Consider the following 17435-nt stretch of genomic DNA (forward strand, 5'->3'; position numbering starts at 1 on the left):
ACATAGGCACAGACACATGCATACAAACCCACAATAACATACTCACTATGCACACGTAGACATGTATTTTGTGTTGTAGATATGCGGTAGGATAGTAGTGGCATGAGGGTACACACTTAATATGTTGTGAAATCTGTTGTAAATGTATTGTAATGTTTAAAAAAACGTGATAACTGCCTTAATTTTGCTGGACCATAGGAAGAGTAGCTGCTGCCAATAATAAATATAAAATACAAATGTAGAACTACGTTTGCAGAGCAGAGACTGACAGAGCTTTGTTTATATGGACTATAGTTCAGCAGGTCCCGCATCGCTTGTACGTGGACCGTGCATTTGTTCAGGTCATGCCAGCACTGGCACAGAATAAATAGTGAGAAATTCGTCTTCTCTGAATTGGCTGAAGGATACAAGGGAGGCGGCAGAGAGTGAATGGATGGGACTGTGGACGATAAGGATATGTGGACCTAGTAGACAGCTTCGCTTTCTGGCCCCAATGGACCACTAGCGAAAGAGCAGCGGTTAATTTTACGTTCTTTATTCGGTTTGGTGGGCTACAACCGGAGAGAACGCCGGTGGAATAATTTGTTTTTATCGCTGCCGGTAAAAAAACCTTCTGTTCATACAAAAAGTTAAATTCGACCATAACGGCGACAATAAAAAAAAGGTAAGGAACTATCCAGTTTCTTTTCAAACGAATCAATCATGCTTTTGATGGTAACTGAAGCTATGTTTATCAAAAGCAATATTGATTGGGCTGGCAACCATCTGTAATTGTGCCATGCCCATATCATATGATGTATGGTATAAATTATATTTTCATCTGCATTGTAATCTACACTATTGTTTTCTTCAACAATAAGTAAACCTATGTAAAACAAGCTCGTAGTTGTTCTGATATCTCACTCTGTTCTCATCCTTTATCTTGTTGCATTGTGCATTATTTGGCACATGTTATGCACTTAAAACTATTTTAAACACTCTAGTAGCCAACAGCATGAATATGCCTACCTATTGTACCTAGACACTTATACAGTCATCAGTATTCCCTAGTTTATAAGTTGTATTTAGTTTTTGCCATTTCATCATTGGAAGTAATGTTAATTTATTTGTTTATCTCAAGAAAGAGATAAGATGCAATTCTTTCCATCACCTTCATTTACATACTCCCACAGCTGCTCTCAGGTGATGACCGACTGAGGTATCAAACCAAAACAAGTGTACGCTTGTTTTCTAATAGACATGCTGCTGCTAACATGCACACAGGGTGTTGATTATGTCAATACCTCGTCCAGAGGGACAATAAAGACATAACAAACACACACACACACACACACACACACACACACACACACACACACACACACACACACACACACACACACACACACACACACAAACAAACAGGTTTTAAAGTCACAGACTCACAACTTCTGCCTGAGTTTCCTGTTTCCTGGGAAAGACAAACAATGGGAGAAAGAATGTGATATCCTGTATGGGGTTTGTGTCACTCTGGACTCAAGTACCAAAATAGGCCCATAAGAGGAATTAGACTGTAATGAATTGTAGGCTAAAGACAGGCTACTCAAAGTATTAACTTTATAGGACAGAAAAGCCACAACTAACTGTGAACAAGATGGATTGGTAGCCTACACAGTTTGATTAATAGACCTCAGTTTACCTCAGCAGCTCAGTTCACTCAGTTACCTCAGGTAGTTTAAATAGCTGTACATGCTGAGGACAGGCAGTGCTAATGTGCCTGTCCTGTCCCTGTCACTACACTGCATGGGTCTGGTTTGTAAAGGGGACATTATTAAATTAGAGGCTCATAAAATAAGTGTCACACACAGATACACACAGACACACACACACGCACGCGCACACACACTACATTAGAGTACAAAAGCAGGACAGCATTTTGTTTACTTCAGTCTGGGATGTTCAGTTGGTTTTAATGGGGTCAGTGCTTCCAATTCAATAAAGCTATTAACTGTCACCTAAGATTCCATTGCTGGTGCTCCAACCTGGTCTCAGAGCATTTTGTATTATTCTGTACTTAAAATCTAAAACACTCCCTTTATTATTTTATGTTACATTTCGTATGTTATGTATTAATTTGTAGATGTCCATCGCCCAATTCGTATTATATGTTACACATTTGCAAAACGTACTATATGTTATGGATTTGCACAATGTACTATATGTTACGAATTTGCAAAACGTATGATATTTTACAAATTATAGCTAGGTGGCTAACGTTAGCTAGGCTAGGGGTTAGAGTTAGGGGTTAGGATTAAGGTTAAGTATAGGAGTTAGGTTAAAGGGTTAAAGTTAGGGGAAGGGTTAGCTAAAAGGGTTAAGGTTGGGGTTAGGTTAAAGGTTAGCTAACATGCTAAGTAGTTTGAAAGTAGCTTAAAAGTAGTAAGTAGTTGAACAGTTGCTAATTAGCAAAAATTGCAGTGATGAGGTTCGAACTCGCAACCTTTGGGTTGATAGAAATTTGCGTTATACACCCACCTATCCACCCCGTCCAACCACCTACTTTAGTTTTTCTTTAAGTAACCATCTGTCTTCTGTAACCATACCAAACATAACATATCGTACTAGTGGTTAGAGCGTTGGCCCAGTAACCCAAAGCTTGCTGGATCGAATCCCCGAGCTGACAAGGTAAAAATCTGTCATCTGCCATCAGCAAGGCAGTTAACCCACTGTTCTCCGGGCGCTGAAGATGTGGTTGTTGATTAAGGCAGGCCCTGCACCTCTCGGATTCAGAGGGGTTGGGTTAAATGCAGAAGACACATTTCAGTTGAATGCATTCAGTTGTACAACTGACAAGGTATCCCCCTTTCCCTAATTTGAGTGTCTGAATGTACGTTTACTATGTTACGTCTAGTCTATGAGACCAGGCTGGGTGCTTAGCCAGCACAGATAAGTTATTTGCTAATCAGAATACATTAATTCACGGAGCCATTCAAACAAACCAGCCTTTCAGAGAGTAAACAGTAGAAACCTTTTCTGTCTATACGTAACTTAGCCTACAAAGGCGACACATGCAGAAACCTGGGTCTGAGAATAGGGTTATTATAATTTCCCACCTTTAGACCCAGCCTTTCTTTTGTCTTGAGATTTGGTTATCAGCATTTTCTGTTTTTCACACACATATCATTTGAACGTATTTCATGCACATAAAGGAGGAGGATTGGTAGTTATTAGATTCTGTAGTCATGCAGGTGTCATCTGACAGAGTGAGCAGGTCCTGTTGAACAGGTTTTCCACCCAGGTCATTCCTCTAGTCTACAGGATATACTCTAAACCCCTTACCGCGTACAGATTTCCACAAAAAGACAAAATAGGAAAGAAAAGGAATGATGCAATAAATTGATGGCATCTCTCTCTTTGCAAAAATCTGTACTTTGGTAGAGTTTGAAATAGTTTGTCTGTGCTTCAGTATGCTTACTTTTATGAATAGGCCTAATAGTGTGGCTACTCAACTTGATTATGGTTGGTTCTAATGTAAGTTTATGCCCCAAAGCAGTGCTAATCAATTCCACGGTAACAAAGTAATGCGGAGACTCCGACTTTTCACTTTAAAATACATGCCAAACAGAAACCAATGATTGCAAAGTTTAAAAAACCATGCAACTCTATGCACAAGGATGCCTTTTAACAATTTCCACACGGTACTCTACCCTGAACCTTAGTCACTGTTGCCCTATGTACAGTACATAGTCATTGAACATTGGCCACTTTAATCATGTTTATATACTGTTTTACCCACTTCATATGTACAGTGTCTTCAGAAAGTACTCATACCTCTTGACTTATTCCACATTTTGTTGTGTTACTGCCTGAATTCAAAATGGATTGAATAAAAACATTATCACCCATCTACACACAATACTCCCTAATGACAATGTAAAAATTGTTTTTCGAAATTCTTGCAGATTTATTGAAAATGAAATACATAAATATCTAATTTACATACGTATTCACACCCCTGAGTCAATACTTTGTAGAAGCACCTTTGGCAGTGATTACAGCTATGAATGTTTCTGGGTAAGTCTATAAGAGCAAATGTTGCACCTGGGTTGTGCAACATTTGCCCATTATTCTTTTCAAAATTCTTCAACTGTCAAATGGAATGTTGTTCATTGCTAGACAACAATTTTCAGGTCGTGCCATATATTTTCAAGTTGATTTAAGTCAAAACTGTAACGCTCAGGAACGTTCACTGTCTTCTTGGTAAGCAGTGTAGATTTGTGCTTGTGTTTTATATTTTTGTCCTGTTGAAAGGTGAGTTCATCTCCCAGTGTCTGTTGGAAAACAGAATGAACCAAGTTTTTTGCTTGTACTTGGCTACATTCTGTTTCTTTTTTATCGTGAAAAATACCCCAGTCCTTAAAAATTACAAGCATACCCATAACATGCTTGAACATATGGTGAGTGGTACTCAGTAATGTGTTGTATTGGATTGGCCCCAAATGTACACTGTATTCAGGACAAAAAGTTAATTGTTTTGCCAAATGTTTTGCTGTGTTACTTGTATTATTTGTGTTGTTGCAAACAAGATGCATGTTTTGTAATATTTGTATTCTGGGCAGGTTTCCTTCTTTTCACTCTGGCAATTAGGTTAGTATTGTGGAGTAACTACAATGTTATTGATCCATCCTCAGTTCTCTCCTGTCACAGCCATTGAACTCTGTAACTTTTTTATAGTCACCATTGGCCTCATGGTGAAATCCCTGAGTGGTTTCCTTCTTCTCCAACAACTGAGTTAGGAGGGACGCCTGTATCTTTGTTGTGATTGGGTGTATTGATACAACATCCAAAGTGTAATTAATGACTTCACCATGCTTAAAGGGATATTCAATGTCTGACTTTTTCTAGCAGTAGGTGCCCTTCTTGGCGAGGCATACTAAAACCTACCAGATATACATCTGTTGGTCACAGATACCTTAAAATAAAAGTTATGGATGTGGATCAGAAAACCAGTCAGTATCTAGTGTGACCATCACTTACCTCATGCAGTGCGTCATCTCTCATTCACATAGAGTTGATCAGGCTGTTGATTGTGGCCTGTGGAATGTTGTCCCACTCCTTTTGGCAGGAACTGGAACACGCTGTCGTACACGCCAATCCAGAGCATCCCAAACATGCTCAATGGGTGACATGTCTGGTGTGTATGCAGGCCATGGAAGAACTGGGACATTTTCAGATTCCAGGAATTCTGTACAGATCCTTGCGACATGGGGCCGTGCATTATCATGCTGAAACATGAGGTGATGGCGGCGGATGAATGGCATGATAATGGGCCTTAGGATTTTGTCATGGTATCTCTGTGCATTCAAATGGCCATTGATAAAATGCAATTGTGTTCGTTTTCCGTAGTTAATCCTGCCGATGCCATAACCCCACCACCACCATGGGGCACTCTGTTCACAATGTTGACATCAGCAAATCCGCTTGCCCCCATTAAGCCATACACATTGTCTGCCATCTACCTGGTACAGATGAAACCGGGATTCATCTGTGAAGAGTATACTTCTCGAGCATGCCACTGGCCATCGAAGGTGAGCATTTGTCTACTGAAGTTGTTTATGATGCCGAACTGCAGGTCAAGACCCTGATGAGGACAACGAGCACTCAGATGAGCTTCCCTGAGATGGTTTGTGACAGCAGAAATTATTTGGTTGTGAAAATCATCAGCTGTCCGGGTGGCTGGTCTCAGACGATCCCGCAGGTGAAGAAACGGGCTAACATGGTTACACATAGTCTGCGGTTGTGAGGCCGGTTGGACGTACTGTCAAATTCTCTAAAATGACATTGGAGGCAGCTTATGGTAGAGACATGAACATTAAATTCTCTGGAAACAGCTCATGTGGACATTCCTGCACTCAGCATGCCAATTGCACGCTCCCTCAAAACTTGAGACATCTGTAGCATTATGTTGTGTGATAAAACGGCACATTTTAGATTGGCCTTTTAGTGTCCCCAGCACAAGGTGCACCTGTGTAATGATCATGCTATTTAATCAGCTTCTTGATATGCCATAATGATGGATTATCTTCGCAAAGGAGAAATGCTCACTAACAGTGAAAGAATTGAGAGAAATAAGCTTTTTGTGCGTATGGAACATTTCTGGGAGCTTTTATTTCAGCTCATGAAACATGGGACCAACACTTTACATGTTGCAGGGGGGTGCAACTCAATATTAGGAAGATGGTCTCTATTTTTTATACACTCAGTGTACATATAGTGGCAAGAAAAAGTATGTGAACCCTTTGGAATTACCTGGATTTCTGCATAAATTGGTCATCAAATTTGATCAGATTTTCATCTCAGTCACAACAATAGACAAACATAGTGTGCTTAAACTAATAACAAACATATTATAGTATTTTTCTTGTCTACATTGAATACATCATTGAAACATTCACAGTGTAGGTTGGACAAAGTATGTGAACCCCTAGGCTAATGACTTCTCCAAACGCTAATTGGAGTCAGGAGTCAGCTAACCTGGAGTCCAATCAATGAGACGAGATTGGAGATATTGGTTAGAGCTGCCTTGCCCTATAAAAAACACTAACAAAATTTGAGTTTGCTATTCACAAGAAGCATTGCCTGATGTGAACCATCCCTCGAACAAAAGAGATCTCAGAAGACCTATGTTGACTTGCAAAAAGCTGGAAAGGGTTACAAAAGTATCTCTAAAAGCCTTGATGTTCATCAAATTGTAAGACAAATTGTCTATAAATCGAGAAAGTTCAGCACTGTTGCAACTCTCCCTAGGAGTGGCCGTCCTGCAAAGATGACTGCAAGAGTACAGCACAGAATGCTCAATGAGGTATTGAAGAATCATAGAGTGTCAGCTAAAATCTTACAGAAATCATCTGGAACATGCTAACATCTCTGTTGACGAGTCTACGATACATAAGACACTAAACAAGAATGGTGTTCATTGGAGGACACCACGGGAGAAGCCACTGCTGTCCAAAAAAACCATTGCTGCTGGTCTGAAGTTTGCAAAAGTGCACCTGGATGTTCCACAGCGCTACAGGCAAAATATTCTGTGGACAAATGAAACTACAATTGAGTTGTTTGGAAGGAACACACAACACTGTGTGGAGAACAAAAGGCACAGCATACCAACATCAAAACATCATCCCAACTATAAAGTATGGTGGAGGGCGCATCATGGTTTGGGGCTGCTTTGCTGCCCCAGGGCCTAGACAGCTTGCAATCATCAATGGAAAAATTAATTCCCAAGTTTATCAAGACATTTTGTAGGAGAGTGTTAGGCTATCTGTCCACCAATTGAAGCTCATCAGAAGCTTGGTGACGCAACAGGGCAACAACTCAAAACACAGAAGGAAATCAACAGAATGGCTTCAACAGAAGAAAATACGCCTTCTGGAGTGGCCCAGTCAGAGTCCAGACCTCAACCCGATTGAGATGCTGTGGCATGACCTCAATAGAGCAGTTCACACCAGACATCCCAAGAATATTGCTGAACTGAAACAGTTTTGTAAAGAGGTATGGTCCAAAATTCCTCCTGACCATTGTGCAGGTCTGATCCACAACTAAAGAAAATGTTTGGTTGAGGTTATTGCTTCCAAAGGAGGGTCAACCAGTTATTAAATCCAAGGGTTCACATACTTTTTCCACCCTGCACTGAATGTTTATGTGGTGTGTTCAATAAAGACATGAAAATGTATAATTGTTTGTGTGTTATTAATTTAAGCTGACTGTGTTTGTCTATTGTTGTGACCAAGATGCAGATCAGATCAAATTATATGACCAATTTATGCAGAAATACAGGTATTTCCAAAGGGTTCGCATACTTTTTCTTGCCACTGTACAATGCAAACAGAAAACTCTCAAATTATTTGTACATATTGCCCTCTGTACTCCCAGTCTCACAGAGAAGGCTACTGTTGTGAACATGGTTCACAATGTCAGTTGTGTAAACATGAATATTTTCCTTGTTGGCGGTTTACAAGCAGTCCCCAGGCAGAGCATCTCTGGACCTTTACCTCGTTGGCGGTTTACAAGCAGTCCCCAGGCAGAGCATCTCTGGACCTTTTCCTTGTTGGCGGTTTACAAGCAGTCCCCAGGCAGAGCATCTCTGGACCTTTTCCTTGTTGGCGGTTTACAAGCAGTCCCCAGGCAGAGCATCTCTGGACCTTTTCCTTGTTGGCGGTTTACAAGCAGTCCCCAGGCAGTGCATCTCTGAACATTTTCCTTGTTGGCGGTTTACAAGCAGTCCCCAGGCAGTGCATCTCTGAACATTTTCCTTGTTGGCGGTTTACAAGCAGTCCCCAGGCAGAGCATCTCTGGACCTTTACCTTGTTGGCGGTTTACAAGCAGTCCCCAGGCAGAGCATCTCTGGACCTTTTCCTTGTTGGCTGTTTACAAGCAGTCCCCAGGCAGAGCATCTCTGGACCTTTACCATGTTGGCGGTTTACAAGCAGTCCCCAGGCAGAGCATCTCTGGACCTTTTCCTTGTTGGCGGTTTACAAGCAGTCCCCAGGCAGTGCATCTCTGGACCTTTATCTTGTTGGCGGTTTACAAGCAGTCCCCAGGCAGAGCATCTCTGGACCTTTTCCTTGTTGGCGGTTTACAAGCAGTCCCCAGGCAGTGCATCTCTGGACCTTTTCCTTGTTGGCTGTTTACAAGCAGTCCCCAGGCAGAGCATCTCTGGACCTTTACCTTGTTGGCGGTTTACAAGCAGTCCCCAGGCAGAGCATCTCTGGACCTTTACCTTGTTTTACGTCTGACATTTGTCCTTCCACAGGACATCCTGTGTAAATCAAATAGTCTGTAACTTATTTTCACTTACAAAACCATGGACAAACTGAACTGTCCCATTGTCCATTTAGGCACAGTCTTTTGAAATACATGAATAAACAGAATGTTTTTGTTTGATTTAGCAGACATTTAGGAATTAAATGTTTCTTTTTCCTGGTAGATTTTTTTTGTTGGTGTTATGGTTGAGTGACCATACTCATCCTGTTCAGTACGATGCAGAGAGCAGAAAGCAATGGGATTAGGCTGTGTCAGGACCCGGTAACGAACCCGGGTCTCCGGAGTGAGAAACAGTCACTTAACCAACTGAACCACGAGTAGTCGGCAGAACCCAGAAGATGAGGCAGACACAGCAGTACTTGATTGGAGTATTTAATAAAGTAAAAAAGGAAAGTCCTTCAGGCAAACATATAACTCCACAACGTCAAAAGTAATTCCACGAGAACAAAGGTAATCCTCCAAGACAAAAAGGTAAATCCACAGGGTGGTAGGTATAGAATGAAAAAACCTCAAAGGATACTCAAAAATGTATGAACAAGAACAAAAACAGAATTCCACAAGAGAGTCCAACGGGAGCCACAAAAGTTCACAGCATACTAGGGCTGGGTGCTAACATACAAACACAGAGCAAAGAACTGAGGAAAACTAAGGGTTAAATACAATCAGGGGAAACGAGGCACAGGTGCAAATAATAACAGGGAACAAGGGAGAACAAAAGGGTCAAAAAGCACAATGGGGGCATCTAGTGACCAAAGACTGGAACAACCCTGGCCAAATCCTGACAGAATCCCCCCCCTAGGAACGGCTCATGACGTTCCTACCAGCTTTCTCAGGGTGGAGGGCCCTGAACTGACGAATGAGGTCAGGGTCCAGTATGTCTTTAGCAGGAACCCAGGAGCGCTCCTCGGGACCGTAGCCTTCCCAGTCCACCAGATACTGGCAGGACCGCTGCACCTGGCGGGAATCCAGTATCCGATGGACGGTATAAGCCGGTTGGCCTCCGATGACACGGGGCGGAGGGGGAGGTCTGTCTGCCGGGACAAGGGGAGAAAAAACAACAGGTTTTAATAAGGAAATGTGAAACGTGGGATTAATCTTAAGAGATCTGGGTAAGTGTAGGCGATATGAAACTGGGTTAACTCTGCTGGCAACCTTAAAGGGACCGATGTATCTTTGGGACAGCTTGCGAGACTCCACCCGTAGTGGTAAGTCTCTTGTGGAGAGCCAGACTCTCTGGCCGGGGCGCAGGGTAGGCCCGGGCGGCGACGTCTGTTGGCTTGTTGTTGGTACCTCTGTGAGGAACGCAGAAGATTAAGACGGGTCTTCCTCCACATAAGCCGACAGCGTCTGACGAACTTCAAGGCTGAAAGCACACTGACTTCTGCCTCCTGGTCTGGGAACAATGGAGGAGCATAGCCAAACTGACACTCGTGCGGGGACATACCAGTGGAGGAGGAGCGCAAGGTGTTGTGCGCGTATTCGGCCCAAACAATGAAGGACGATCATGTGGATGGGTTGTTAAGAGCCATACATCGGAGGGTGGTTTCCAGCTCTTGATTCATCCTCTCTGTTTGGCCGTTGGACTCCGGGTGGTACCCTGAAGATAGACTGGCAGAGGCCCCCATGAGTTGGCAGAAGGCCTTCCAAAACCTTGAGGCGAACTGGGGACCTCTGTCGGAAACCATATCTTGAGGAATGCCGAAGACTCGGAACACATGGTTAATTACCAACTCAGCCGTTTCCTTGGCAGAAGGTAACTTAGTCAGGGGGACGAACCTGGCCGCCTTTGAAAACCTGTCGATGATGACTAGGATAGTAGTATTGCCATGGGACGGAGGAAGACCAGTAATAAAGTCCAACGAGATATGGGACCAGGGTCTGTGGGGAACAGGTAAAGGGTGAAGGAGTCCTTGAGGGTGGAGGTGAGAAGATTTGCCCTGGCAGCATACGGGGCAGGCCTTGACGAAAGTGGCAACGTCTTCTCTTATGGCGGGCCACCAGAACTTACGCTGGATGAACTCCAAGGTGCGACCTACGCCCGGGTGACAGGTGAGACGAGAGGAGTGCCCCCACAGAAGGACCTGAGTCCTCACTGCCTTGGGGACAAACAACCGATTGGCAGGACCTCCTTTCGGACCCGGTTCGATAGCTTGAGCTCGTCTCACGGTATCCTCAACTTGCCACGAGATCGGGGCCACGATCTTAGCAGCAGGAAGGACAGGCATGTCCGTGTCGTCTCGAATGGCAGGAGCGTAGACTGGGGACAGGGCATCCGGTTTGAGATTCTTCGACCCGGGCCGATATGTGAGGATAAACTGGAATCGATTGAAGAAAAGAGACCATCTAGCTTGTCTGGAGTTCAACCGCTTCGCCTGCTGGATATACTCCAGATTTGTGTGGTCCGTAAGCACCTGAAACGGGTGAGAAGCACCCTCGAGCCAGTGTCTCCATTCCTTCAATGCCATCTTAACCGCTAGGAGTTCACGGTCCCCCACATCGTAGTTCCTCTCAGCCGGGGTCAGCCGGTGTGAGAAGAAAGCGCACGGGTGAAGCTTCTTGTCTTCACCCCTCTGAGACAGGACAGCTCCAACACCAACCTCTGATGCATCTACCTCCACCACAAATGGTTCATCTGTAGTCGGTAGTATCAGGATGGGAGCAGAGAGGATGCGCTGCTTGAGTCCTTGGAAGGCCGTCTCAGCTTCTCTTCCCCACAAAAACCTTGCATTGCCACCCTTGGTTAAAGCTGAGAGAGGGGCTGCCACCAAGCTGAAGTTCTTGATGAACTTGCTGTAAAAGTTTGTGAAGCCCAGGAAACGCTGAACCTCCTTAACGGATTTGGGGGTGGGCCAATCCGCTACCGCCCCTACCTTCCTGGAGTCCATTTGGATTCGACCGGGTTCCACTACAAATCCCAGGAATTGTACTCGGGATGAATGGAATTCACATTTTTCCGGCTTAACGTACAGATGGCTGTCTAGGAGGCGTTTGAGTACTTGTCTGACATGCTTTGTGTGTTCTTGAAGGGAGCTCGAAAAGATGAGGATGTCATCCAAGTAAACAAACACAAATATGTTAAGCATATCCCTAAGCACATCGTTTATGAGCGCTTGGAACACAGCTGGGGCGTTGGTCAGGCCGAAGGGCATCACCAAGTATTCGTAGTGACCAGTAGGCGTGTTGAAAGCGGTCTTCCACTCGTCACCAGGTCTGATCCGCACAAGATGGTATGCGTTCCGCAGGTCAAGCTTAGTGAAAACAACTGCTTCCTGGAGCAGCTCGAAGGCTGTGGCCATAAGGGGTAGCGGGTAACGGTTACGGACGGTTATGGCATTGAGTCCCCGGTAGTCGATGCAAGGACGTAATCCACCGTCTTTTTTAGCCACAAAGAAAAACCCTGCTCCCGCCGGGGAGGTGGATGGACGCATGAGGCCTGCTTCCAGAGCTTCCTTGATGTAGGTATCCATAGCAGCTCGTTCGGGAGGAGATAGGGAAAAGATCCGACCCCTGGGGGGGCAAGTGCCCGGAAACAGGTCGATGGGGCAATCGTAAGGTCTATTCGGTGGTAGCATGGTGGCCCTCTGTTTGCTAAATACCAGTTTGAGGTCATGGTAACACTTGGGAACTCGGGACAGGTCGATGGATTCTAAAGACTCGGAAGTAGAATTCGGGGAACTCGGGAAAATACAAGTAGCTTGGCACGTAGGACCCCACTGCTTGATAGTGCCCACAGACCAGTCGATGTGAGGGTTATGGCTGTGAAGCCAGGGGTATCCAAGGACGAGAGGGAACTCGGAACAGGAGATCAGATGAAAGTTCATCAATTCCTGGTGTTGGGAAACTGAAAGTCGCAACGAGGTAGTGACATGAGTGACAAGTCCAGATCCCAAAGGGCTTCCATCCAATGTAGTAACCCTCATGGGGTCACTTAGAGGTTCAGAGGGAACGCCATTCTCCTTCGCCCAGACACCATCCATGAAGTTACCTGCGGCTCCAGAGTCTACCAAGGCTTGAAGGTGAAGCTTGTGGTTGTCCCAGGAAAGGGTGACTGGAATGAGCAGACGGGAGTTGGACGGATGGGAGGAGGTTATGTTTCCCGTTACAGTTCCCCCCGGTCTGCACGGGACAGAGCGTTTCCCTGGAGCCCGGGACACGTGGAACGGAAATGGCCCGGTTTGCCACAATATAGACAGCGTCACTCCCTCATCCGGCGGTCTCTCTCAGCCTGGGAGATGCGTCCAATCTGCATGGGTTCCGGTGGAGCCAGCGAGGATAAAGGTGGGGACTCGGAGCTGGGACTGATAGGAGGTAGAGGTCTACGGTTGAGTTCTCTCTCTCTCCGACGCTGGTCAATGCGTGAGGCCAACTTGATCAGGGACTCGAGATTGTCCGGTGGTTCCCGAGTGGCCAGTTCATCTTGGATAGTGTCGGAAAGGCCCTTCAGAAAGCACACCGTGAGCGCCTCGTTGTTCCAGCCACTCGCTGCTGCCACCGTGCGGAACTGGATGGCATAATCCGTCACGCTGCGCTGACCTTGGTGGAGAGTCAGGAGCTGTTTGGCTGAGTCAGGACCACTGCTAGGGCCTTGAAACACTTGTTTGAATTCCTCAGCAAAGGCAGAGTAGCTGGCACAGCAGGGACTATGGGCATCCCACACAGCAGTAGCCCAGGCCAGGGCTTTATCCGACAGCAGGGTGATGATGTATGCGATCTTGGACCGGTCGGTGGGAAACGACGAGGGTTGCAGCTCAAAGGAGAGAGAACATTGGGTGAAAAACCCTTTACAAGCACTCGGATCACCTGAGAACCGTTGGGGAGGTGGAAGACGAGGTTCAGCCAGGGGGTTAACTGCCACGGGTATGTGAATCTGAGGCACTGGGGCGGGAGCAGTTGCCGGGGTAAGTCGATCAGATATCTGCTATGGAAGTCAGCATCTCCGACAGAAGATCAGAATGTCTAGCCATTAAGGCCTCTTGCTGAACCAGAGCGGCTTCGTGGCGTTGGACAGTCTCCTCGTGGTGGGACAGCATGGCAACAAGGTCCTGGGAACTGGCTGCCTCTGGGTTCATTTCTGGCTCTGTGTTTCTGTCAGGACCCGGTAACGAACCCGGGTCTCCGGAGTGAGAAACAGTCACTTAACCAACTGGACCACGAGTAGTCGGCAGAACCCAGAAGATGAGGCAGACACAGCAGTACTTGATTGGAGTATTTAATAAAGTAAAAAAGGAAAGTCCTTCAGGCAAACATATAACTCCACAACGTCAAAAGTAATTCCACGAGAACAAAGGTAATCCTCCAAGACAAAAAGGTAAATCCACAGGGTGGTAGGTATAGAATGAAAAAACCTCAAAGGATACTCAAAAATGTATGAACAAGAACAAAAACAGAATTCCACAAGAGAGTCCAACGGGAGCCACAAAAGTTCACAGCATACTAGGGCTGGGTGCTAACATACAAACACAGAGCAAAGAACTGAGGAAAACTAAGGGTTAAATACAATCAGGGGAAACGAGGCACAGGTGCAAATAATAACAGGGAACAAGGGAGAACAAAATGTTCAAAAAGCACAATGGGGGCATCTAGTGACCAAAGACTGGAACAACCCTGGCCAAATCCTGACAGGCTGGACACAGGCTCCTCAGCTGGTAGGGAATTTCTCTGGGAGGCAGGGCCCATATAATTTAGATCAGTGTTTCCCAACCTTTGTCGGTTACTGTACTACCAACTGAATTCTGCTCTGCCCGGAATACCCCTGAAGTACCAGTAAGGTAAGTAGGTCTCATGAGTTTTCTTAAGTCCCCCCTGTGGATAGGCCAAGTACCCCTGGTTGTGAACCACTGATTTAGATGAAAGAGACTGTATTAGGACAACAAGCAATCTATTTAAGGAGGAGAGAGGATTTCCAGTTTGTTGACAAATTCCACCTAAAATTGCCAGAGCACATGCACCTCCTTATAAGTAATTTCAAAGATGGACATGCTGTAAGGATGGATTTATAGATTACCCATTTGTGTCAGTGGACATTGACAGAAGCACAATACATTAAGTGCTCCTGTCTAATCGGAATAACGAGTAATGTCACAATTCCAAGCATCCAGATTCCAGACACTCATTCTTTGGGCATTAGCCCCAATTATGAACAAAATGGAAACAAAAATAGCTTGCTTTGGATATATTTTTAATTGGTCTATTTCAAATCAAATCAAAGTTTATTTGTCACGTGCGCCGAATACAACAGTGAAATGCTTACTTACCGGCTCTAACCAATGGTGCGGGGAAAAAAAGGTGTGTGTGTGTGTGTAGGTAGGTAAGTAAAGAAATAAAACAACAGTAAAAAGACATTTGAAAAAGAGTAGCAAGACTATATACAGATACCTGTTAGTCAGGTTTATTGCGGTAGTATGTACATGTAGGTATCGTAAAAGTGACTATGCATATATGATGAACAGAGAGTAGCAGAAGAGTAAAAATAGGGGTTGGCGGGTGGTGGGACACAATGATGATAGCCCAGTTAGCCAATGTGTGGGAGCACTGGTTGGTCGGGCCAATTTAGGTAGTATGTACATGAATGTATTGTTAAAGTGACTATGCATATAAGATAAACAGAGAGTAGCAGCAGAGGGGTTGGGGGGGCACACAATGCAAATAGTACGTGTAACCATTTGGTTACCTGTTCAGGAGTCTTATGGCATGGGGGTAAAAACTGTTGAGAAGTCTTTTTGTCCTAGACTTGGCACTCTGGTACCGCTTGCCATGCGGTAGTAGAGAGAACAGTCTATGACTGGGGTGGCTGGGGTCTTTGACAATTTTTAGGGCCTTCCTCTGACACCGCCCGGTGTAGAGGTCCTGGATGGCAGGCAACTTTGCCCCAGTGATGTACTGGGCCGTACGCACTACCCTCTGAAGTGCCTTGCGGTCGGAGGCCGAGCAATTGCCGTACCAGGCAGTGATGCAACTGGTCAGGATGTTCACGATGTTGCAGCTGTTGAACCTTTTGAGGATCTCAGGACCCGTGCCAAATCCTTTTAGTTTTCGGAGGGGGAATAGGCTTTGTCGTGCCCTCTTCACGACTGTCTTGGTGTGTTTGGACTAGAGGTCGACCGATTAATCGGAATGGCCGATTAATTAGGGCCGATTTCAAGTTTTCATAACAATCGGAAATCGGTATTTTTGTGTGCCGATAATTTTTTTTTTTTTAACTATTAAATTGTTTTTTTTACAACTTAATTTAATCTTTATTTAACTAGGCAAGTCAGTTAAGAACACATTCTTATTTTCAATGACGGCCTAGGAACGGTGGGTTAACTGCCTCGTTCAGGGGCAGAAAGACAGATTTTCACCTTGTCAGCTCAGGGGATCCAATCTTGCAACCTTACAGTTAACTATTCCAACGCAATAACGACCTGCCTCTCTCTCGTTGCACTACACAAGGAGACTGCCTGTTACGCAAATGCAGTATGCCAAGGTAAGTTGCTAGCTAGCATTAAACTTATCTTATAAAAAACAATCATAATCACTAGTTAACTACACATGGTTGATGATATTACTAGATATTATCTAGCGTGTCCTGTGTTGCATATAATCTGACTGAGCATACAAGCATACAAGTATCTAAGTATCTGACTGAGCGGTGGTAGGCAGAAGCAGGCGCGTAAACATTCATTCAAACAGCACTTTCGTGCGTTTTGCCAGCAGCTCTACGTTGTGCGTCAAGCATTACGCTGTTTATGACTTCAAACCTATCAACTCCGGAGATGAGGCTGGTGTGACCGAAGTGAAATGGCTGGCTAGTTAGCACGTGCTAATAACGTTTCAAACTTCACCCTCTCTGAGCCTTGGGGTGGTTGTTTCCCTTGCTCTGCATGGGTAACGCTGTTTCAATGTGGTGGCTGTTGTCGTTGTGTTGCTGGTTCGAGCCCAGGGAGGAGCGAGGAGAGGGACGGAGGCTATACTGTTACTCTGGCAATACTAAAGTGCCTATAAGAACATCCAATAGTTAAAGGTTAATGAAATACAAATGGTATAGAGGGAAATAGCCCTATAATAACTACAACCTAAAACTTCTTACCTGGGAATATTGAAGACTCATGTTAAAAGGTACCACCAGCTTTCATATGTTCTCATGTTCTGAGCAAGGAACTGAAATGTTAGCTTTCTTACATAGCACTATTGCACTTTTACGTTCTTCTCCAACACTTTGTTTTTGCATTATTTAAACCAAATTGAACATGTTTTATTATCTACTTGAGGCTAAATTGATTTTATTGATGTATTATATTAAGTTAAAATAAGTGTTAATTCAGTATTGTTATAATAGTTTTTTTTTTTTACGGACGTGAGTGCTACGAGTCTGTAGTCATTTAGGCAGGTTGCCTTTGTGTTCTTGGGCACAGGGACTATGGTGGTCTGCTTGAAGCATGTTGGTATTAAAGACTAAATCAGGGACATGCTGAAAATGTCAGTGTAGACACCTGCCAGTTGGTCAGCACATGCCCGGAGCACACATCCTGGTAATCCGTCTGGCCCCGCAGCCTTGTGTATGTTGACCTGTTCTTACTCACGTCAGCTACGGAGAGCGTGATCACACAGTCGTCCAGAACAACTGATGCTCTCATGCATGTCTCAGTGTTGCT

The 17435-nt window shown here is 44.7% G+C and overlaps 1 protein-coding gene across 1 annotated transcript in view; it reads left to right on the forward strand.

Annotated features, from left to right (window-relative positions):
* The first annotated feature begins 254 nt into the window (after window positions 1-254).
* LOC109898089 (FERM domain-containing protein 4B) overlaps window positions 255-17435 on the forward strand; it is an 86376-nt gene continuing 69195 nt past the window's right edge. The window contains exon 1 of the mRNA XM_031793783.1: window positions 255-664. The gene's annotated coding sequence lies outside the window, so the exon portion shown is untranslated. The remainder of the gene's footprint in view (window positions 665-17435) is intronic.

This window comes from Oncorhynchus kisutch, linkage group LG1, assembly GCF_002021735.2.
Source record: "Oncorhynchus kisutch isolate 150728-3 linkage group LG1, Okis_V2, whole genome shotgun sequence".
Taxonomy (NCBI): Eukaryota; Metazoa; Chordata; class Actinopteri; order Salmoniformes; family Salmonidae; genus Oncorhynchus; species Oncorhynchus kisutch.